General features: G+C 34.6%; 1 non-coding gene across 1 annotated transcript; it reads left to right on the forward strand.

Annotated features, from left to right (window-relative positions):
* Window positions 1–2,836: 2,836 nt before the first annotated feature.
* LOC132014772 (U6 spliceosomal RNA) lies at window positions 2,837–2,942 on the forward strand. Its single transcript, XR_009403413.1, has one exon. It is a non-coding gene; the product is annotated as a U6 spliceosomal RNA (small nuclear RNA).
* The last annotated feature ends 6,257 nt before the right edge of the window (window positions 2,943–9,199 follow it).

A 9,199-nucleotide genomic window follows, 5' to 3' on the forward strand; every position in this document is an offset into this window, starting at 1 on the left:
TATGGTTCTATCTTATTTGAGAGCTTAATTTTTGCACTGTATCATTTTGTAACATCTCATAAAAGAGAAAAGGAGTTGGTGCACCTGGGTGGCTCAGTTGGTTAGATGTGTGCCTTTGGCTCAGGTCATGATCCCAGGGTCCTGAGATTGAGCCCTGCATCAGGCTCCCTGCTTGGTGGGAAGCCTGTTTCTCCCTCTCCCATTCCCCCTGCTTGTGTCCCCTCTCTTTCTGTATCTCTCTCTGTCAAATAAATAATAAAATCTTTAAAAAGAGAGAGAGAGAGAGAAACAAGGAGTAAAGAAAAGTTAATTTCACTTTTAAAAGAAACATTCAATTTTTTTTTTTTCTTTTTGTGAAATGCTTATGGGACAGGGGGTGTATGTACTAGGGATTAAGTTTTAAGTGTAACCTAAATCTATCCTGAAAGAAAAGTTTTAATTTAAATGTTGAATACTTATAGTAAAAGGAAAAGAGAAAGGGAGGGAAGTGGGCAGTTGATGAGAAATTTTACTCTTTTGTCTCTTGAAGAAGCTAGAAAAAAATCGCTTCCTGGGAAAAAAGCTTAAAAGTGGAGTAGAAAAGTCTTAATATTCACTCAAATACTATAAAGTTCTTATTAAGCCAGGCATACAATGATGGCATATTTTGTGAAAATGAAAGAAGAGAAAATATTAATATCAAGAGTCTTGCACGCTATTTCATTCTGAAGTCCTTGAGATTTAGCAGGTATCCCTTCAAGCTATACTAACTAGCTGAGTGTGTGGGTGTGTACCAGAGACTCCTGTCCACTAGGGGCTAGACTTTCACCAATAAACTGGTTTTAACTATAGCACTTTTAAATAAAGTCCTATTTAGCAAGCATACAGATAAAAAGATTTTTTTTGTTAATCCTGAAATGTATTTCTGATCATAAGAGATTATTTTTTAAATAAGTATCTTAGAATCAGTTTAATAGTTCCAAACAAACTGACTCAAAAATGCATATTCTCAAATAAAATGCTACTTCAGGAAGTTTACAGTGATAGTAAGTTTCATCACTGAAACTTTTACGGTTTTCCCTCTTTTTCACCTCCCGGCTTTATGAGAGCTAAAGACTTTATCATGAATCAGTCAGGTGTAATTAACATCAAGCAATCAAGTCTTCCTGGTATGTCACTGTTAAATTAGTATTAGAAGCAAAACAAGATAATAGGGTTTTTAAAAAATGCTTGGAATCCCCCATTTCTCAAACATTTGTTTAGTTATTTCTGGGTGATGGGTTTTAGAAACAACTTATATTTGTTTCCTTATTTGTCTACTTATCCAGGCTTTTATAGCAAGAAGTTAAACTTTTATAATCACAAAGAAAGAATAATTTGTAAATTGAAGATTCATTTATTAAACTCCCAAGGGTCTTGTTCTAGCCATACAAAGATGAGGAAAACAAGAATTCTATCTCAAGCTAGTCAGACTCATTAGAGAGATTGGTAAGCAAACAAGGCCCTCCCAAACCTTGCCTCTGCTATTAAAAAAAAAAAAGTGTATAAAATTATACAGTACAGTATAATGCAATGTATGTACCAGTTAAGATCCATGGGTTTGGACTGAGAGGGAGTATGGTCTAAATATTGGCTCTGTTGTGTGATTCTCATTACATTTTTTAGCTACCCTGTCTCAACCTGTTTCTCTTTACTAGTGCCTGGCACATACTAAGTGTCCAAAAAAACACTTTTTAAAATAGAGCACTAAGAAAGGATAGAGTAGGGCATTGAGAATGAACATACCTACTGACCAACACAACAGACAAAAGAGGATATTTCCTCAGTAGACCAAGAGTATATCTACTTTGGATGTCTACTGCCCTAGAATTTTAGGGTTGCATTTACATAGATGATTAGATAGATAAATAGATCTGTAAGAAATATTAGTGCTTAATAGCCTAGAGTCTAAAACCAGCAAGATCACAGAATTCTCTCAGGAGAAATGAGTTGGCCAAGTTATGCCCAAGGAAGTTCTCACAAGAAGGCATTATGAAATGTCCTGCTCCTCAGAACTTAACTGTAAAATGTTCCCACCAGAGGCCAATAGGAGGTTTATGGGAGTAGAGGATAGAATTAGGTCTTGTAATATTTTTAAAGGGTCATTCAAAAAGGCAAAGCCTAAATTTTTTACAGATGGCAGAATAAGGACTGATGCAGTTGGCCAAAACTGACCTTTTATATTTTCCAAAAGCAAATGTTTACTGAAAGAAGACTTTACTATACTACCAATGGGTGGTGGGGTTGGGGGAACATCCTGGATGCTTACATTGGACAACTCAGTACACATCCACTGCCAAACATTTATAAAGATCAATAATAATATTTTCCATGGTACCTGTTTTCAATCTTCCCACAAAATTTTGCCCTGTATTTGCTTTTTCTCAAATACAAACATGTTTCTGAGGAAAAACAACATTTCACATGAGAATAAGCTTGTGAAAGCACATGGATTTTAGGAACCTTACTGTTAACTCCACAGTCTCTACTTAAACAATGACACACAGGCCAAGGTCAAGATAGTTGATTTTGCTGGGTCTTCTAGATAATGAATATAGAACTGATTTTAAGTTCTTTCAGAATGAAACTTCTTTTAAACTTCATTTAAAGCACACTTCCTCTCTCAAAGAGGGAAAGAGACTTCAGAAATTTCTATGCTCTTTTGGATGGTAACTCCTAAAAAAAAAAACAAAATTTTTATGAATTCAGTAGAAAAAGTTAGAAATATTTAAATTCGTGAAACGTGGATGAAAAAAATTAAACGTGGTTTGTCAAATATATATTGGCTTTCATGAGTTCAGAAAGTTTGGGGGGCAGAGTGCCCCCATCAGCAGCACATGTACTAAAACTGGGACGAATAAAGGAGATTAGCCTGGTCCCTGAACAAGGACGACATGCAAGCTGGAGCAGCATTCCAGACTTTAAGAATTTTTAAAAACACGTGTAATAAAAACGGATTTAAGAATGTCACAGACACCCTACTTGAGAAGATTCTGGTTGGTTTTGTTTTGTTTTCTTTTTCCTGGAAATGAGTGGAATAGCCATTCTGTAATGCAATTATGGAAGTGTCTAGAAACACATGTAATAAAAATGGTTATGTAATGGTATATGGAAAAAAAAAAAGAGTTTAGAGGGAGAGTGTGAACTGTGAACTCAAATTAGGCGTAGGCTTAATCATCCCCACATTAGCCATAGTTTGGAACTTTCTTCTTACTTATTAAGTAGGTGTTAAGTACTTTTTAATATGTAGATTTTTAAGAGTATTTTGTTCCATATCTGGTCCACAGAAAAATTGGAAACACTCCATTTTTCTTTTTCAGAATAAAATAAACTCAGTGGATAGTCAGACAATACTTAAAAAATACCTTGTATATATAGAATGATTTTGATACCTAATCTAAGTTCCCCAAATGGCCACTTTCTGTTAGGAAATACAGAAGCCTATACCATTTTTAAATTATTTTTATTAATATATAATGTATTATTTGCTCCAGGGGAAGTCTATACCATTTTAAAACAATAAAAATAAATGGGTAGCTTGCAGAGTAAAAGAGAACCCCACTTTTGAGAAAGGTTTGGCAGATTCTTATAAAGTTAAATACACCTCTGTCCTTCGACCTAGCAATTCCATCCCTCAATATTCACCAAAAAATTAAAAAGGACATATATCCACAAAAATATTTGCACAAGAATGCTCATAGAAGCTTTATTCCTTAGTGGAAAAAAACTGGAAATTCAAATTCTATCAGGAGGGAAATGGACAAATTTTAGCATATTCATACAGCAGAACACTATGCACCAATAAAAAAAATATTGGTAGGCACAACAACATGAATAAGTCTAACAGACAATATGCGAGCAAAAGAAACTGAATACAAGAGTAAACAATTCATTTATATGAAAGTTAATATTAGGCAAAACGAAATCAACAGTTTAAAAATCAAAAACGTGGTTGCCTCGGAATGAGGGAGAGGAATAACCAGGAAAAGGACATGAAGGCAGTTGCTGGTGTGATGGCAATGTAGGTTCCGTGGCCGGCTCTACGCATTTGTCAAAGGTCACCAGATTGTACATGTAAAAATGTATACCCGTCACTCTACACTAATTCTATCTCAAAAAGAATATATATACTTTTGAAGATTTTTAATGTATTTGGTGTAAATAAAAGGTGGGGCCTCATTTATGTGTCTTCCTATATCGTGGTTTATGAACTGAAGTGGTTCTAACAACTTAATGAACATATTTAATTCTCCAACTGTGCATCATTTTTCTAACTGGTCTATTTTCCAGAAGGCAAGAGCTTGTCTTTTTTTTTTTTTATTTAAATTGTTTGTAATACAGCACATAAATTGCCATTAAACATGGCAATGCAATGAGAACCTCTAGAAGGAACAGGTGGGATAACTTCCCTTTTTTTTTCTTATGACTTTGAGAATAAATCTCCCCCAAATGACACCTTTCTCCTTCAAACACTTCAGTTGTATATTTTATAACTTTTACATATGTCATTTTTACATGACAGTCACAGCTCCCACCTGGAGTTTTGCAACACTGTCCGCATGTTACCTTTTTTTTTTTTTAGACTATGCATGTTTTATTCTGAATAATTTTGCATAATAAAAATGAAAGTACAAAATAATTAACACAAAATATTTTAACAAGCTGAAATAAATCATGAAAGAAAAAAAGCAAAAATGTAATCTCTGCAGAGTCTCCAAAAGTCTTAACAGCCTTCCAATTTCACTAATGGGAAAGACTTTAAGGTCAAACTCTTAGAGTCCAAACCAATAGTCTAACATTATCTGGTATATACTACCTGGGCAATTAATATTGATGTTGAGTAGCCCGATTCAACAAGTAAAAAAAAAAAAAAAAAAAAAAGGCTTAATAGTTACAGGGATTACAACAAGCTAAGAAAAACTTCAAGAATCCTGAGATCTCTGTTAGACATTTCAAAAAAGACTAAACCCTTCACTGCCTTGTATATTCATTCATTCATTCATTCACCCACTTATTTGTTCATTCTATCAATGAATATTTATTGGGCATCCATTATGTACTAGAATGTTTAAGAACCTGGAACATGTAAAAACAAAAAGCTAAAAAATACTCAACTTTTCAATGAGTGGAATGTTTGATAGTGTCAGAGGGGGAAAGTAAGGGGTAAGAAAGTAAGGTAAGGGGGCTGAAGTTTTGAGTAAGGTAGCCAGGAAAAGCCTTACTAAAAAGGCAGTCAAGAGTAAGGACATAAAAGAGAAAAGAGAATTAGATGTGCCAATATGTGGGAAAGCATCCTACACGGCAGGAACAGCAGTGCAAAGGCCCTGAAACGGGACAGCACCTAGCAAGTTTAAGAAGTTAAAAGGCAACTTTCAAGGCTGGAACAAAAAGAACTAGAAAAAGGGGAGAAAGTAAGATCAAAGAAGCACTGTAACCTAGATCCCACCTTTGAGACTATTATAAAGACTGGCTTTTACCACATGTGATGGGGCCCCTGTAGGTTAAAAAGCAGAGGGGTGACATGATCCGACTTCCATTTTAACGAGATGGTTCTGGCTGATCTTTCAGGAATAAAATAGGAAGGTCAAGGATGAAAACAGGAAAGCCACGTAGGAAGCTACTACGATAATCCAGATGAGAATGAGAGTCAATAGTAACTTGGAACGGGATTGAAGCAGTGCCAAGTAGACAGAAAAGACGGGGTTTTATATCTATTTTGAAGATTTACTGGCAGATCAAATATGGGATGTGGAACAAGGAGTCAAAGCTGCCTGGAAGGCTTTCGGAATAAACTATTGAAAGAATGCTGATCTCCCAATTTGTGAAAAGTCCTTGTCATATCTATGGAATTGTACCCAACTGCAGAGAGGCAGTAGGGAAAAACCTGTTGGTAAAAATAAAATAAAACTTCTATCCCTATAGGGTAGGTAACCTCTGAAATTCTTTCACAGAAGCAGTATTGCTCTAGCTTGACTCTTCGAATCTAATTAAATGCAAACTCCACATTTTCTTACTAATTTTGGCAGATAGGTGATTTTGATAGTACAGAAGAATGATACCACTGTATATAAGAGGAGAAGTTATAAAAAAAATAGTATTTAATTGAAAGGTGAGGATTTTAAAAGGTGTACTTCAGAGGTAGGTCTAAGCATAGGTAATGATCTGAAATATAGAGTAATCACCACACAAATTTTGTTAAACATATCATTAATTTGTAGTGTTCATTATTCAGTGAAGTTGATACAGGGGTAAAGTGTAAACTCAGAGTCAGAAAGAACAGGTTGAAATTCAAAGTCCACTGTCTTGGGTTATAAGGCTTGGACACATTATTTTATTTCTCTAAATCTATTTCTTCACATCAAAACCAGATATACAATACTCATATCTGGCACATTTTAGGTACCTAATAACAATAAATGATTATTATTATCCACTGAATCAAATTTTCTAATTTGATTTTGTAAATTTTAAATTATTTAAACCTGAGATTTTTTTAAAGATTTTATTTATTTATTTGTTTATTTATTTATTTGAGAGAGAGGGAGATAGAGAGAGAGACAACTTAGAGAGTGGGGGGGGGCAGTAAAGGGAGAGGCAGAAGCAGACTCTTGCTGAACAGGGAGCTAGATCCCCAGGTCCCGGCGATCATGACCTGAGTCAAAACCAGATGCTTAACTGACTGAGCTACCCAGGAGCCCTAGAGACATAAATTTTTAAAGGATGAATAATACATACTTATTGTTGGAAAAAAGTTATTTCGATTATTTATTTATATGAGTGATATTCAGAAGATTTGAATTTCGTTTCAAGAACATTTTCTCCTTAGCGTCTAACTTTTGCTTACTACCTGTGATGAAAATCAACCTGTGGCAACAGGTTCACTAAATATCACCTTAGTCACGTCTTCTCTTGCCTCCTCTGTCATAAAGGTTTCTGTTGCAACTGAAAGTAAAATGTGATACATTTCTAACCAATAAAATGTGGGGAAGCATCCTAAATAACACTTCCAGATGGGTTTGGGTTTTTTTTTTCCCCCCTAATAAAAAGAGACGGTCTCAGCTGATACATTTCTCTCTCTTGTCCTCTCTACCAGTCTTTCCCCTTTATCCCTTCCTGAAATGTGGATACACTACCTTAAAGCCTAACAGTCATCTTGGTTTAATTAGGCAGTAACTAGGAGAACAAAATGCAACACCTGAGCACTGCAGAACACAGAGATGGTTATAATATGTATCCCTGGAAAGATCATTGAAACCCTGTACCAATCGTGAACTGTCAACCTCCAGACATCATCTCAATTTGTGAGAAAAATTAAAACATTTAAGCCATAGTAGTCATAAACTGCTTCTGCTCACAGCCAAATATAGACCAGATACACCACTTTTCTCTCTACTAGGTAGGATATATGTATCCACTTTGTACCTTACATATTATCTTGTCATTTTTTTTCTAATGTGGTATACTTTTTTCACTATCCAATTTTCCTCATTTAAGCCAGGTAAGCTATTCAGAAAAAAAAAATGGTAATGTATCCATGTGTTTCTCACAGATTTTTAATAATCTTTATGAAGTACATACATCCAATTACTACACTTCTATAAGGAACAGGATTTCTTAACCAAATTAACATCATAATATAGGCACTTATAAAACTGTCATGCTTTTTAAAAAGCTAATATTGTCTCTCAGAGAATTGATAGTCCCTAATGATTGAAAACAGTTTTTCTCCATTCAAAAAGGGGGGGTTATCATAGAAGGAAATAAATGTAAAATACATTTTCAACCCAGACTTGTTATTTATTTTCTAAAGGTATAAATATGACGTTAATGGTAGCACTTCAAATCAAGCTTATGTTCCAAACAGCCACACCTATCGGTTCATCCCTGTTTCCTTCCTCCCTTCCAATCTTTTCTTTTCACCTGAAATACAACAACTGCAAAACAGAGTAAGAGAGAAGATGAGAAATGACCTTAATTTGCCAATTATCACATAAGGTCAGCAACCTCTAATGTCTCATTTGCAGTAATTTCTTTAAAGATAAAGACTACATAGGAAACACATTTTATAAGGATAATATTAATGATGCAAGAGTATTATAGGCTAAGAGTTACTCTTATCAAAAGAGAATGGTTCAGATAAAAATCTTTAGATACTAAATGATTTACATACCTCTACTTTATAGATGGCCAACAATGGTGGAAATAGTTTATATAGCAAGGAACGTCTAGAAAAGAACATTTCTAACAGAAACATCCAGAGATAACTATAATGCTCATGATATTTATCTGTTCTCTTGACTTGCTATCATACTCTGTCAAACATTCAACTAGTAAGATCACTGAAGTTCATTATAAGAACTTAAAAGACATACATCATGTACTGGGATATGATTACATACCATAGCAAATATGTTACTTTCTGACAAAGAAAACAGTACTTATTTGGCAGGTTTTCCATGTAGTAGAAATGAATGGGAGTGTGTGTGTGTGTGTGTGTGTGTGTGTGTGTGTGTGTGCATGTGTGTGTGTTGAGAGAAAGAGATAAAATAAAAACCTAATGTAAATAAAATGCCTAAAGAACTCATCTAAAAAAAATGAGGAAGAGGGAACACTTCCAAACTCATTTTATGAGACTAGTATTACCCTGATACCAAAGCTACCCTGATACCAAAACTACAGGCAAATATTCCTGATAAGAATATCAAAAATCCGCAACAAAATACTAGCACCAAGTCTATTATAAAAGGATCAGAAACAATGACTAAGTGGGATTTATCCTAGGGATACAAGGATGGTTCAGCATACAAAAGTCAATTAATGTGATACACCACATTAACAAAAGACAAACAGCACATGATCATCCCAATAAATGCAGAGAAAGCATTTGACAAAATTCAACACCTTTTCATTAAAAAAAAAAAAAAAACCCTCTCAACAAACTAGGTATGGAAGGAATGTACCTCTATATACTGAAGACCATTAGGACAAACCCATGGCTAACATCAGTCTCAATGGTGGAAAAATCGGACGCTTATCCTCAAAGATCAGGAACAAGGCAAAGATACCCACTCTCAACACTTCTAACAGTACTGGATGTCCAAACCGATTAGTCAAGAACAGAAATAATAGGCATACTAATGATAAAGGAAAAAGTAAAATGTTCTGTTTTCAGATGATATGA

The sequence above is a fragment of the Mustela nigripes genome, chromosome 3 (assembly GCF_022355385.1).
Source record: "Mustela nigripes isolate SB6536 chromosome 3, MUSNIG.SB6536, whole genome shotgun sequence".
In the NCBI taxonomy this organism is placed as follows: Eukaryota; Metazoa; Chordata; class Mammalia; order Carnivora; family Mustelidae; genus Mustela; species Mustela nigripes.